Below are 15,611 nucleotides of genomic sequence, written 5' to 3'. Positions count from 1 at the left end.
CTCATTGTCAGGCAGCATCCTATTTATTCATCATTAAGTGCTGGATATCTTCCCCTTGCCCCAGGCACATGCAGCCTCCCCTCCAATGGGCTCTTAGAGACCCTCCACGTACCTCGTCACCAAGCTGATCAAACTGCCTGTGCTTGCTCACCATGGCCTGCATCTCCCAGGAGGCTGTAAGCTTCATGGGGACTGGGGGACATGATTTTGTTGTTCCCCAGAGTTTAACACAGCACCTCAAACATAGGAGGTAACAAGCAATGATTGACTGAATAAATGACCCAACAATGGGAAGAGGTGAGACGTGAGGGACGAGAGGAAACTTGGGGCTGGATTTTGAGTTGGGAGTTGGGGGGCGGAGGAGCAGCGTTTTGGATTTAATTTGTGTGGTTTTCATTCCGTGGACAAGGAGGGGACCCCATGATGGGTTTGAGGAAGAAAGATGGCCTGCTTATCAGGTTGCGGTGCATGAACATAGGGAGAGAGCAAGGCTGGTGACAGGGAAATATTTTAGAAGGCTTTTGTGATGGTGCAGTTGTGATGGTGCAGACAAGAAATGGGAAGGCAGGCATCCTACTCACTCAAAGAACCCTTTCAAAAACTGAAAGCAGATGTTCCACAGTACGTCTTGGTTGTCCTGAAGACTAGCAGCATTCCATGAGGCCAGACATGACTGCTATGGACCAGTCTGGGGAGGGCTGGGAAACTGTTCACAGGAGTTCTGAAGGAATCGACATGAATCAGTGGAAGCATTGGCAGAAGCACCCCTGGGAAACCGCCTATTCTATGACTAAGGCTTTGAGAAATCTCTGGTGATGGCCTGGCAGAATGTTCGGCAGCTGAATCTGTCACTGAAAACCTGAGAGGACTTCTGGGAGTGTGTGTATTATCGGCTGTGGGAATCCTGGGTCATAAAACTTTCACCCAGCGCTGGAGTGCCTGGCCAGGCAATTAAGGAGGATTCTTTCAAGCAGATCAAAAGACTCTGGCAAGGTGATCTCAGGAAGCTTCCTGCCCGCCCTGTGAGGAAGGTAGGAGTCAGGTCTCATTATCCTCATTTTACAGATGAGAAAAGTAGGTTCCCTGGTGACTAAGTCCCTTGCCTGAAGTCAAACAGCCAGCAAAGGGTGGGACCCAAAATAAGCATATCAGTCACCCGATCAGCAGGCCATCATTGCTCCAGAGCTTCCCATCCCACAGAACACAGCCTGTTCTTGGGAAGTCTGCGCCACATTTGGAATGTTAGGGCATGAGGTGGTCCACAGGGGCTATCTCAGCCACTTGGTACACGCAGATACTTCCACACACACCCAGGGACTTGGCATCAGCTCTGTGCAACATCAAATGTCTTGACAGTCTTCTCACATTAGCCATTTCATGAAACCAAAGACCCCAACTTAAAAATAACAATGCAGTTCACCCCTCAGCCCACCTATATGCAAACCGTTTCAAAGGGGCATACACCATTGCAGCGATCATTTTATGGACCTTTTCCCCAAGTTCGTAGACTTGTCCCTGGCTTCAAATGGCTGTTCTGCCCCTCGTTATTCCCAGGACATGTGCAAGTTACATAACCTCTCTGCGTCTCAGATCCCACATACATGAATTGGAGATATGCAGGATGCCTGTCTTCTTGTGTTGTTGGGAGGATTCAGTGAGGTCAGGCATGTGAAGTATACGGTACAGTGCCTAACACATAGTCATCAATAAAAAACATTAGCTAGTTTTAATTGCATCGATTATACAAGTGACCCAAGTACAAAATGTAATTCTATGTTTTCTACCTGTTCACAGTTGGCTACTAAGGAATTAAGTCAAATCGTAATAGTTAACCAGTTCCCTCACTTCCAGGCCAAGGAAAATTACTTTTACTCTTAATCCCAACCACCTGCCATGTTTTACTGAAGAGGTGATTACTCTTAGTACACAGGATGCTGTTACAGGAAGACTCTAAGATTCTCAGAGATAGGTCTAGCTTGTGATGGCTTCAGAATCTCCTCTGGAGGCCCTGCCTTGGGCCTCCCTAGACTTGTCACTGCTGCCTGGTCATCAGTGGGTCCAGCATCCAACTACCTAAGGGCAGCCAACAAAGAGAGGCCAAAGACTGGTTCCCAGGTGCGAGGTGACATGTGCGTCTCTGGTTCTGACTCCAACAGCAACCTTGTGTCTCCTTACCCAGAAGGCCATCCCTCCAGATGAGCCCTGGTCATCCAATGCATGTGAAAAGGCATGTCCTATTACAGGCTGTTATTCTTTTTTAATATTACGGCTGATGGCTGCGCTGCGTGCACTTCACTGCTCTGCTCTCATCTTGTTAACACATCCCACAGGTCACCTGCAGTTGAGTGACAGCTCCTGTATCCTCCTCTACCTTCTTACTCTAAGTTCCTACATCTTTTGAACTATGGTCTTTGTCTGCCACAGGAATGTACTTGGCCCTCTCTCAGGGCAGTCCAGGGAGATAATACCTCCAACTAATAAAGGACAAGCATTAGTAAATAAATACACTACTGGCCTCAGCCCCAAGTGGACAATTCTGAGATATGTCCCATACTGTTTCTCAATGGAGTTCTCAGCACAGCTGAGTCTCAGATGACTGTAGCAGTAAGTATGCAGTCATGCACCCTTTAGGGGCTTCCTCCCTTCCTTGACTCCCTTCCTCACTCCCCTACTGGAGCCTCCTAGGTTCACCTCCAAATTAACTGCTGGCACCTACATCCATGACTGGGATCTGCTTTTGGGAAAGCCCAAACCAAAAAAAAAAAAAAAAAATTCAATAAAAATAGGCTTTCTTAAAAAATAGCATAAATAATTTAATTAATATAACTACATTAGTTAGCCACTGGCACTAAAATACAGCAGGGAACAAAACTGAGAAGCATGAAACTCTCATCACAGCGTGGTACTCTCTCTCAACAGTGTTCTGTTACTACCACTGAAATCTTCTAGGACTTTTTCCAGTCACAGCCTAAACTCCCACTTGCCCATAATCTTCCAGGCATTGAAGACTTCCACCTATTCCTAGGTTTTCCAAGGGCTTTATTGCCTGTGAGGGGCCAGGATTACAAGATCAATGAAGTCAGATTGTACAAATGCAAGGCTAGAGCCAATCTTTATTTAAAATTTTGATAATTTGTTCATCATCATTTGGTAGTCATTTTGATTTTTTTAAAACATTGCTTTAAAATTTAATTTCTTTCGATTGCTGAGTTTTCTGGCATCCCTTAAATTTCGTACCCAAAGTTAGTGCCTCACTCACTTCATATTATCCCCAGCCATAAATATGAAGTAAGTACTACAAAAGCCCGCCACCAGCTAGTGTGAAACTCTCCAAAACCAATTAATTAGACTCCTCAGGGCGAACATGGAGCTGTTCATTGGTTCATTCAATGTCAACTTCCTACTATATTCTTTAATCCTTTTTCTTCCAGCTCCCAAACTCAACGGTAAAAAATAAGAGTATACTATAACTTTTTTCCTGCATGATCCTCAGAAAATATTTGCTTAGCTGAGGCAAGGCGTCTTCTCAGTAACTTATTCAATGAGTGGCCTCCTCATCCTAGATGTATACCTTCCCACCATCAAAAAGGGTACCTTTTACTTAGCTCTACAGATGTTACATGTTTAAAACACTTGCTAAGAGGGCTCTGATAAGCCGATAAGCCTATTTTTCACTAAGACTTTTAAATTTAACCTTGGGAGTTTTGTCCTGAAAATTTTATAAATCTTTGGAATCTATAAAAACAATTTTTTGAGATGGAGTCTCACTGTCCCTCATGCTTTAGTGCAGAAGTGCAATCTTGGCTCACTGTAACCTCAGGCTCCCAGGTTCAAGCAATTCTCCTGCCTCAGCCTCCTGAGTAGTTGAGACTACAGGTGCCCACCACCACGTCTGGCTAATTTTTTGTATATTTGGTAGAGACAGGGTTTCATCATGTTGGCCAGGTTAGTCTCGAACTCCTGACCTCAGGTCATCTGCCCACCTCAGCTTCCCAAAGTGCTGGGATTACAGGTGTGAGCCACCGTACCCAGTCCAAAGACAATTTTTAAACAAAATTATTTCACCTAATGTGCTGTATCTTTTTTTTTTTTTAATTTTCACATGTACCTTATAGTGGATGTATTAGTTTTGTTTTGTTTTTTTCTATTGCTGGGTAACACATTGCCACAAACTTAGAGGTTTAAAATAACAGACATTTATTTTCTCACAATTTCTGTGGGTTAGGAGTTTAGGCATGGCTTAACTGGGTTTTCCAATTAAGGTCTCACCTGGCTATGGTCCAAGTGTCAGGCAGGCTGCACCCTCATCTGGAAACTTGACTGGGGAATCAACTTCCAAGCTCATTCAGGTTGCTGGCAGAATTCATTTCCTTGTGCTCTTACTGAGGGTCCTGGCTATTTTCTGACTGTTGGCTAGAAGCCATCCTCAGGTCCTAGAGACCCACAGTTCCCCATCATGCAGGCCTTCCCAACATAGCTGCTTGCTTCATCCAGCCCACAAGGAGAGTCTCTGATATAGAATCTGATACAGTATAACTTAATCACAGGAGCGACATTCCATCACCTTTGCCATATTCTGTGGGTTAGGAGTAAGTCACAGTTCCTCAGGCAATCAACAAAAGGAGATTACACAATGGCATGAGCACCAGAAGGTATGGACATGGGGGCCACCGTGAAGCAGACTGAACTTTAGCAACTGTCTCACATTCTCTGCCAGAATACCTTCATCTCATGCCCTCCCATTCCACCACTAGAGGCGGAGGGACGTAACCCCAAGCACAAATACACTTCACCACCACCAACTACACAATTTCTTTGCAGCCATGTGTTTTTACCTTAGAAATTCTTGTGACATTTCCATTTGCATTTAATTCTACAATGTATCCCAGTATATTTTCATATAAGAATTTGTTTAATATTTGCTGGTTAGTTTAACTCTTCACCCCCAACCTTCAATGTCTTCAAATAGAAACAAGGCTTAGGAAGATATGCCATGTTTTTTCATACGGAACTGTGTGCCTCTGTTGAAGGACAATTTAAACTGTATTTATCCTAGTTTTCAAATTCCTTAAAGTTTACCTGGAGGGTCTATAGGGTAGACCTATACGAATGTATTTGCATAAGTCATTAAGAAGCCTCCTGGGAAGAAACACATTCTGAGGAAAGGTTACCCAAACTTTGTTCATTTTATCACACTTTATCACATGTATGATATTCTATGCATTTGAAAGCCACCTGTACTTAATACTTTGAATTAACTCCTTTTTAAAAATGTACCCTCTTCTTTAACAAAAATAATAACTTACATTTTTCCTACTACACTTTAAAATAAGTGGCTAATGACTAAATGTTTGGTTTTTGGTTTTTGGTTTGGGTTTTGGTTTATTGAGATAGGATCTCACTCTGTTGCTCAGGCTGGAGTGCAGTGGTACGATCATGGCTCACTGCAGCCTTGACCTCTCTGGTTCAAACAATCCTCCTGCCTCAGCCACCCAAGTGGCTAGGATTACAGATCTGTGCCACTAAACCTGGCTAATTTTTTTTTTTTTTTTTTTTTTTTTTTTTTTTTTTTTTTTGTACTTTATGTAGGGGCAGAGTCTCACTATGTTCCTCAGGCTGGTCTTGAACTCCCGGTCTCAAGTGATCCTCTTGCCTCAGCCTCCCAAAGTGCTGGGATTACAGGTGTGAGCCATCACACCCAGCCTGACTAAATGTTTTATAATTTGCTTAATAACAAAATTCATTTCGCCCCCACCCCAGCCATCTTCGGGAAGCAGCCTCTAAGATGATCCTCAATGATTCTTTCCCCTTGTTCTTCACAGTCTTGTGTAACCTGCTTCAGAGTGTGAGCTGGACCTAGTAACTAGTTTCTAATTCGTAGATTTTGGCACAGGGGATGATACATCACTTCCAAGAATAGTTTATAAAAGACTGTGCCTTGTTTCTTGTTTGGATTCTGTCTCACCCTATCATTTGCTCATTACAGCAAAGCCAGCGCCATATTGGGAGATACTCTATGGAGAGATCCATATGGAAAGGAACTGAGGGTATTTTCCAGCCAGTAGCTCCTGAGGCACAGAGGCCGTCAGCACACCAGCCAGCAAGAAACTGAGTCCTGCCCCCACCAACCCCAGTGAGCAGAAAGCAGCCCCTGCCCTATGCAGCCTTGCCATGACCACAGCTTTGGGATTTAGTGGCCCTGATCCTCCCCAAAGACTAGGGTCCCCAGGGACTGAAAAATATGAGATATTCTCTTCCTAACAATATTGTAAGGCCTGCAGTACAGGGCCTCACCTAGCCTTCTAGAGTGAGGCAATATACTAGGCATCCCGTGCAAAATGTGGAAAGAGAGAAATACAGTGTTCTTTCCGATGTGAAGACTCATATAAATGAGCTTATGCTTACCCCCTTGGCCCAGCCCCGTAACTGAAGGCTGCTTTCTTTTTTGGCAGGGTTTGTTGGTTTGTTGGGTAGAAGCCTGCTTATTCAGTGCTACACAGAGCAAACGCCAGCCAGCCACCCCCTCCTCAGCCCACCACAGGCAAACTGCTCTGAAACATAATCTCACTGCCCTCTCCGGCTGGGCCCACTCCGTGGTTTCTGGGTGCATAACCAGCCCTGAACACAGGAGACAGAGGAAAGTGGCCGTGCATTGTGGAACGTTTCCAACACAACAATGATGCCGCTTTGAACAGCTTAGTGTCGAGATGATTTGTTACACAGCAATAGGTAGCTAATACATCCTTGACTTATGGTTTGTGCCACACTGTGGAAAACACCATCCCGAAGGAACAGCATTAAGGCACTATTCCAGTGGGATGGGTGCGGTGATGATGGAAATTAAAGGGACAGCTTGGAGTAGAAAACTAGATGAGGAATCAAAAGCCTTGGGTCCTGGTTCCCAGTCTATCAGACCCACCAGCTGTGTGAGCTGAGTGAAATCATTTCCTCTTCTGTAAAGAGGAATTAATGATAAATGCCTTCCTTACGTCATGCAGTTATTAGGAGACTCAAATTACAGAACCTGAGTGAAAGCTCTGTAACATGTGAGACTGTACACCGAGCGAGGAGTCATAATCACCAACATTATCATCATCTTTATTGTCGGCTGTTACAAGGTAAAACCAATAAAAGTTTAAATGCCCCAGTCAAAGTCCAACTGAGTAAACAGAAACCACTCTAGGTATTTGAAACCAGGGGAAATTAACATTGAGAATGGGTTACCTAGGTGAAGGGGTGGAAAAGCAAGCAGAAAATAGTGGTCGTCTTTCAGTTCAGAGATGAATAATAGTAGGAAGCCGTTACCAGCCCTAAGCTGGTGAGACAACGGAAGGAGGCAGGATCCCGGTATCCCAAGGCTTAGGCTTAAACCCTGTAGGAAGCTGGAACCAAGGCAGGAGCTAGAACCAAGGGAGAAATGCAGCCTCTCTGCCAGAGACACCTCTGAAGGCAGAGGGGAGGAGACACACTCTGCCTTCTCCTTCCCTCATCCCCTTTGATCTTTTGCCAGTGCCTTCCTCTGGCTGGACCCAGCCAGAAACCAGCTCACACAAGAGTGACAACTACATCTGGAGCCCACAAGTCCTGCGCCAAAGAAGCGTTCTGTTTAGCAAGAAATGCAACAATGAAGAAAACCCAACAAAGACACCCAAGGTCCCAAAGGCAGAGCCCAAAAGAGCACAGAGTTCATCTGGTCCAAGCCTTGGTTCTATAGGTGAGAGCCCAAAGAGGAAAATGATGTGACTTGCCCAAAACAATGACACAGCTGGCTCAGGGCAGGCTGGAACCCAGGCATCAGCTTCCCAGTTCATAGCTCTTTCCACAACATTAACTTGACAATTATAAACAGCGGAGGCTCTTCAACTCACCAAACGGATGCATTCCACTAGTTGATTTCTAGGGAAATGATTTGGACTTCAAAATTCCTTTTTCCATGACAACAAGGTTTTCTGGGCTGATTGTGGTCCCAGACTGGCTATCAAATACCTATTGAGCACACTACACAGAAAAGAAAAGAACCTTAGTGATCCAAACTGATAAGAAGTCAAAAGGCTGATCAGCATCTTTCTCCCAGGGTGGACCAGAAGAGAGAATTATCTCCCCCACGTCTCCTCCCTCCACTTTGCTGGTCAAGGCCTCCCCCTGCTCTGACGCGGAAGGGGCAGAGCACCCTGCCTTCCATCTGGCAACGGAGTACTTCTCCATCCCCACCATCCTTTCCCACAGTGGTTGTTTCAAAAAGGCAGTCTGTGGTTCAAAGGCAGCAACAAAGGGGCCCAGAGCTCCTGGAGGCCTGGAAGCGTTTTTCTCCTTGTCGTCGTTGGTTCTGCTCTTTACATCTTTGTGCCCTCAGCATCCTTCTAGTAACTGACACAATCCAATCCTGAGATTGTCACTCAGTACCGCGCACTGCCCAGAAAGGTCCGAATTACCATCTTCAGGCTGTGCCGTGGGGAACAGTAATAGTCATTCCGCAATAATTTTATATTTGGGAAATAAAAACAATCCCTTTTGGTTTTTGCTATAAGTTAAAGAAAGTAAAATTTGCACACATCCAAAAGCAGTCTTCTTGAGTAGTGAGGACACTTAGGGAGAAGCAAGAGAGCTAAGTGCATACTAAGGAAACACCTCTGTGTGGTGCTGTCTTCAATGGCAGAGACGGTCATGAGATGGGCACTCCCCTCTCTGGGCGGCCGTCAGCTTCCCTCTGGTTCTGGCAGAGAATTCCCTAAATGGCTGCGAGCTTGGCCACGCTTGATCTTCTGGTTTTAGCCATCCACCTGCAGTCATTAAGCTCTAATTTCAAGAACCAACTACACTGGAAAGAGAAACTACCCATCTATGCACAAATGAGAATGAGAGCAAGACTCCTGGGAACATAACAGAAATGCAGCTTGGTAGCTAATGCAAGAAATGGAAACAAATATATTTCCTGCCTTGCAAGTCAAAACACAGAGACCTATTTCCTCAAACCTTGACAATTACCTCCCAGTTGAAGAGAACAGGAAATTAAGGTGCTTACTGCTTGGGCAACATTCACACTCCAGTGCGCTTTGCTGTGAAGCCTCCCTGCCCTGCAGTGAAGTGACTGTCCTTATCCCTTGCCTCCTTGCCCCTGACCCAGGTTCCCATCCCATTCAATCAGGGACACCATACACGGTCGCACAGTCAGTGCACTGCACAAGTCAGGAGGTGCCATTTCCACCAGCTGTACTGTGACGGGGCTCCCGGGAGTTGTACGTTGCTTCCATCAGAATGTGTTGTGTGGCTTGCCTTGTATCATACCTGACACCTGCAAGGCCAATGGCTCCTAACTGACCTATAATCAGTGCAGTGTCCCTGATACCTAGCACAGTGCCTGATACCTAGATGAACCTTAACATAAACTCCTAGGGATTTAAGAAGAAGTTAATTTGACAAGAGAATCAGCACCACTCTACGACAAGAAATAAAGTTACTTTAAGCCGGGCACCGTGGCTCACACCTGTAATCCCAGCACTTTGGAGGCCAAGGTGGGAAGATCACTTGAGGTTGGGACTTCAAGGCCAGCCTGGGCAACATGGTGAAACCCTGTCTCTACTAAAAATACAAAAATTAGCTGGGTGTGGTGGCGCATGCCTATAATGCTAGCTACTTGGGAGGCTGAGGCATGAGAATCACTTGAACCCAGGAGGCAGAGGTTGCAGTGAGCCGAGATCGTGCCACTGCACTCCACCCTGGGTGACAGAGCGAGGCTCTGTCAATGAAAGAAAGAAAAGAAAGAAAGAGAGAAAAAAAGAGAAGTCAGTATTTTAAATAGGTCAAAAATTCTTTTACAGTATGGATATGTCTTGAATTAACCTTGGATACTTTCAAGAGTAATATAACATAATGGTTGAGGTCTCTAGCCTGGAGTCAGAAGGATCTGGGTTTTAATCCCAGCTTTACAACTAATTGAGCCACGCTGGGCATGTTCCTAGACCTCCCTAAGCCTTAGTGTCCTCAGCTGTGAGGGTAACCGAGATAAAGCCTTAGCATGGTGCCCGGCACACAGTCACGCTCAATACATCTTAGTCGTAATTATGAAGTACGTTGCTAGTATCAATCATCCAAGCAACAACATAAAAAGAAAATGTTATCAATATTTGTATCCCATAAAAAGGAATATGCCCAAGATGTACTAAGTGCCCGATTAATGTTTGTTGAGTGAATAAATGAGAGAGAAGAGGAGGAGGAAGAAGGAAGGAGGGGAAGGAGGAGAAGGAAAGGAGAAGGAAGAAGGAGGAGGAGGAAGAGGAGGAGGAGAAAAAGAAGAGGAGGGGGGAAGAAGAGAAAGGAGGAGGAAGAGGAGAAGGAGAAGGATGAAAGAGAGAGAGGAAAAGGAGTACTCAACTAGAAGTCAGGAGGGATACATCCTTCACTAACTTTGTGCCTTGAAGTAAGTTCCTTTCTTGGTCTCAATTTGCGCCTTTTAAAGATGAAAGGTTACTGGATGATGGATGCCTCAGGTCCCTCCCTCATGGTCCCTTCTTGGGGCGTCAGGGAAGACCAGAGTTCCCACTCCTGATCATTTTTGCAGTGTTCCCTCAGATCCTGCAGGTGGTGCTGCTGAGTTAGGAAGAAAACCTGATTTTCTGCAACTTAACGTCAGCTGCCAAGTGTCTGTATTAATAGCAGACCAGAATTAGGGAAATCACTTATTTGTTGCTGAAAATGCCTGGGGCGGTAAATGAGTCACTCTGCTTCCTCTCTTGCTTACCTGGCCTCTCCTGTTGCTATGAAAGTGCCATGAGTGTGGAGTGGCAGCTAACCCTGATTCTAGTTCCATTCCTGTTTCTGGCTGGTGACCTTGGGCACAGATACTTGCCCTCTTTGGACCTCTTTTATAGTCTGCAAAACGAGGATGATGACTCTGGCACCCCAGGAGTGTTGGGAAGATTAATTAAATAGTGCACATCACACGTATGTTCACTGCGGCACTGTTCACAATAGCAACAACTTGGAACCAACCCAAATGCCCATTAATGATAGACTGGATAAAAAAAATGTGGCACGTATACACCATGGAATACTATGCAGCCATAAAAAAGGATGAGTACATGTCTTTTACAGGGACATGGATGAAGCTGGAAACCATCATTCTCAGTAAACTGACACAAGAACAGAAAACCAAACACTGCATGTTCTCACTCATAAGTGAGTGTTGAACAATAAGAACACATGGACACAGGGAGGGAAACATCACACACCAGGGCCTGTCAAGGGGTGGGGAACAAGGGGAGGGATAGCAGGGAGTGGGGGGCTAGGGGAGGGATAGCATTAGGAGAAATACCTAATGTAGATGATGGGGTGATGGATGCAGCAAACCACCATGGCACATGTATACCTACCTGCACGTTCTGCACATGTACCCCAGAATTTAAAGTATAATTTTAAAATTAATTAACTAAAAAAGAAAAATAATAATGTCCATCAATTGAAAATCACATCAACCGGCACCTAACACTTCAGGAAGTGTTGGTTTCCTTCCTTCTCTACCTTGTATTCCCTGTGGATTGGTTAAAACAGAGCACAGTGACAAACAGATGAGGAGGTGGGCTTCCCAAGGAGGACACACTGAGGAGGGGACAGGCCCTCTGAGGCTAGAAGGATGTGGAGGAGGAACAGCATACCAAACGGAGGGTCAGCAAGTGCAAAGGCATAGTCCATCTCACCCAGTTCCCCCGGCCCCTGCCATTACAAACCGATCTGCAATCCCTGGCTGGCTCTGAGCTTGGAGCACCAGGTCTACCTTGTTCATCTATGACAACAGTCATCTGCTCCTATTGTAGATTTTACAAACATGCATGCCCCTTCGAGGACCAGAATGCATGTTATTCATCTCTCTCTCCCCAGAACCTGGTGCAACAAAAGCCTTCGTAAATAAATGAGCCAATGACTGCATCACAGTGGCACCCATTCAGTCTCTTATTAGCTGTCTTTACATAAATGCATCCTGACCTTTTGGCAGCCTCCTATCTTGGCATACCCAGCACCTAGTACATAGTAAGTGCTCAGCAAATGCCTGCTGCTGAACTTCAGTTTGATTGTCATGTATCAAGCACCCGCTGTGTGGCAAGAACGCTGCTAAACACTGGAGAAGCAAAGATGGCATCAGGGGTAAGCCAGGGTGTGAAGGACTCATGTCCTGGAAAAACAAAAGAGCCAGGAACACACATGCAGCAATTGATGTGTTCATTTCACAAGTGCTTGATATGCATTCTTCTGCTTAATCCTCTTGAAACCCTGTGAGGTAGGTACTATGATTAGAGCCATTTCATAGATGGGAAAATTGAGGCTTTGTGTGGCAGAGCCAGACTGAAAGCCAGGAGTCTGGCACTAAAACCCTCACCCTTTACCACTTTGTCATAAATATGTACATACAGAAATAATGTCGTTGTGTGCCTGGTGTGGGAGAGCTGAGAAATGGAGGTGGCAGTTGGGATGTCCCAGAGAAAAGTCAGTGTGAATTGATCTTGAAGAACAAAAAGGGTGTTTCCTGGAGGATCACGGGGCAGTGCGGAAGTTCAGCAGAGAGGGAAAGGAGTATTCTAGGCAGAGGGTGAGGTCCCTCTGCAGAGATTATGGTTTTGAGGATGCAGCCCAGAGCCTGGGCGCAGGGTCTGCCTGGAGACACAGGCTGTTGCCTGCCTCGGATCCAGAGCAGGCCAGCTCGGGAGAGGATACACAGCAATGGGGACGTTCCTGGAAACGTTTTGTAGAGATAAGTTGAACAAATAGAAACTTGCCCTTTTTAGTAGCTGATCTGTGGGCCTTCCCTATCTTTAATCTTGGCAATCAAAACACATAAAAGCCCAAAGCACTGATTCAACATTCACTAAACTACTCCGTGCCAGGCACTTATAATTAAATACCCACTCTCTACCGTGACAGTCATACGTTGAGAGGCGGTGGAATTAACTGAGGTGTAAATTTCTCTGGGCTTGAATCTCAACTCTGTTACTTACTATGTCACTTTGCACAAGTTACTTCACCCCTCTGTGCCTCGGTTTCCTCATCTGTAAAATGAGAATACTGATAATAGCTATCTCATACGATTATTGTATTAAACGAGTTAATGCATATCAAGAGCTTAGAACATGGCCTGGCAGACAGTAAGCACCCAGTAAATGCTAGATACTGTCCACGTGTGCTACTGTTAGATGTATACTCTTTATTATTTTTTTTTTTTTTTTAAGACAGAGTCTCACTCTGTCACCCAGGCTGGAGTGCAGTGGTGCGATCTTGGCTCACTACAACCTCCACCTCCTAGGTTAAAGCAATTCTCTTGCCTCAGCCTCCCAAGTAGCTGGGATTTCAGGCACCCACCACTACGCCCAGCTAATTTTTTATATTTTTAGTAGAGACGGGTTTTCGTCATGTTGGCCAGACTGGTCTCAAACTCCTGACCTTATGATTCGCCCACCTCAGCCTCCCAAAGTGCTGGGATTACAGGCGTGAGCCACCACACCCAGCCAATGTACACTCTTTATGGGACACTTACTAAGAGCCAGGCGTTGGGCTAGAAGCTGAAGGTTTCGAGATGAGAGAGACTATTGCCCCTAAACTCCAGGAGGTCAGAGTCTAGTAAGAGTGAGGCTTATAAAAGAGGTTATCACAATTAAATGAAATAAGAGCTGTATCAATCCTAATCATAAAGAAGAGGTAGGTCTATTGGGTGATTTGTGGGTACTGGCTACTCTGTGAAACTGGGTACATATTTGGTCTGTACCACAAAGCTTTAAGGGAGACGCTCTCATTGTCCTTGTGTTCTATTTGAGTAAACATAAGGTTCCTCAGCAAGGCATGTAACTGGGGTGCAGAACGGAAGCTGTGCCTCTAGGAAGGGTGCCTCTAGCTGTGGGAGCACAAGGAAGGGGAAACTGAGCCTTCCAGTGGATGAGTTGAGGTGGAGGCACATGGCGCAGGTGGCATCTGAGCTGTCTTAATGGATTCTGAAAGAGAAGGAACTCCAGGCAGAGGAAAGAGCACATGATGCAAAGACCTGGGGTTGGGAAGGATACGGTCATTTGCAGAGGAGACTCAAAAGTTGTCCTGGCTGGAGCAGAGGTGAAGTGTGAGACCCATCCCTACACAGAGGGCTTGAATGTGGCACCGTGGAGCTCAGACTTGTTCCTGGAAAAGACAGGGAATCACTGTGGTTTTCAATCAGAGGACACTAAGCAAAAGGAAACATCTGCCCCTCCACTCTCCTCCACGCACCCCCAGCCCCCAGGAATCTGGGCCAAGGCAGGATCCGCAGGCTTCTTATTAACGAGCCCATCAAGGAGTCTGTCCAGCCTCCCGATGGCGCATAAATAATTTACAGTGACAGGGCCTGTTGATGTAGGATGGCAGCCAGCTGCTGCGCTTCTTCAGCCTCACTGCTTCCTCTCGCTCCACTGGCCAACCAGGTCCCGAGGACCTATGGGAGGACTCTGTCCTGAGTGACTGTGGCCCGGGAGCACCCAGATGCCCTCCACACCGCCGTCCCAGGGGAAGGCCGGGAGTTCACAGTCCCGGAAGACTTCAGAGCCCCTTGACCCTGGCTCCCTGGGAGGTCACGTCCAGCCCCATGGAGGCCTGAAGGGGCCTTTTGTGTTTTCAGCATATTTCTCAGAAACAAGGCAGAAGGTTTGACGCAGCCCAGGGGACAAGGCCAAGGCTGGACACAGACATAAGGGGCAGAGTGGCAAAGGGCTGGTGAGCCTGGCCTCCTGCCTCAGCCTGCAGGGGCTCCAGGTCTGGCCGGCCACTTCCTGGCTACCTCACCTGGCCAGGTCCTCTGCCTCAGTTTCCCTGACCACACATAGGAGTCCTGAAGGAGACCGCCACAAAGCCTCTGCACCGTCTCCTCTCTATGGCAGAAATTCAATCCATCTGCTAAATGCAGGAATTCATCAATACAAATGCGGTGAAACCAAAATAATCACCCATTTAAAATTATCCTGTGAGCCATACTGAAGTCACATTCAGCTGTGTTGTGACACCAGCTCTGTTAGATGTAAGCTCGTACCTAAACCAAGTTGGTGAGATGTGAATTCCAGTGGGTGTGGAAGCTAAAGAAAAGCCTTCAGAATGAGGAGAAAAGCCTTTCACTCAAACCTCGGCAGGAGAGGGGATGGTGAAATTGGATAAAAACTGCTATGCTTAGGATGAGTGAGAAACCTTCTGAAGCTTACCTAGATGTCTGGATTTTATTCAACTCTTGCTGCAGTTGTGAATTATCTTGTTAAATACACTAACCTGTGATACTGTTACAGGAAAGGAGGCCCAACCCAGACCCCCAGACCCCCAGAGAGGATGCTTGGATCTCACACAAGAAAGAATTCAGGGCAAGTCCAAAGAGAAAAGTGAAGCAAGTTTATTGGGAAAGTAAAGGAACAAAAGAATGGCTACTCCATAGACAGCAGGTTGCCCTTTTTTTTTTTTTTTTTTTGAGACGGAGTTTTGCTCTTGCTACCAAGGCTGGAGTGCAGTGGAGCGATCTCGGCTTACTGTAACCTCCGCCTCCCAGGTTCAAGCAATTCTCCTGTCTCGGCCTCCCAAGTAGCTGGGACTACAGGCGCCTGCCACCATGCCCAGCTAAATTT

The sequence above is a fragment of the Sapajus apella genome, unplaced genomic scaffold (genome assembly GCF_009761245.1).
Source record: "Sapajus apella isolate SASKATOON/1434 unplaced genomic scaffold, GSC_monkey_1.0 scaffold3, whole genome shotgun sequence".
NCBI classification, from domain to species: domain Eukaryota; kingdom Metazoa; phylum Chordata; class Mammalia; order Primates; family Cebidae; genus Sapajus; species Sapajus apella.
The sequence above is the reverse complement of the archived record's forward strand: the minus strand, read 5'-3'. Positions refer to the sequence as shown.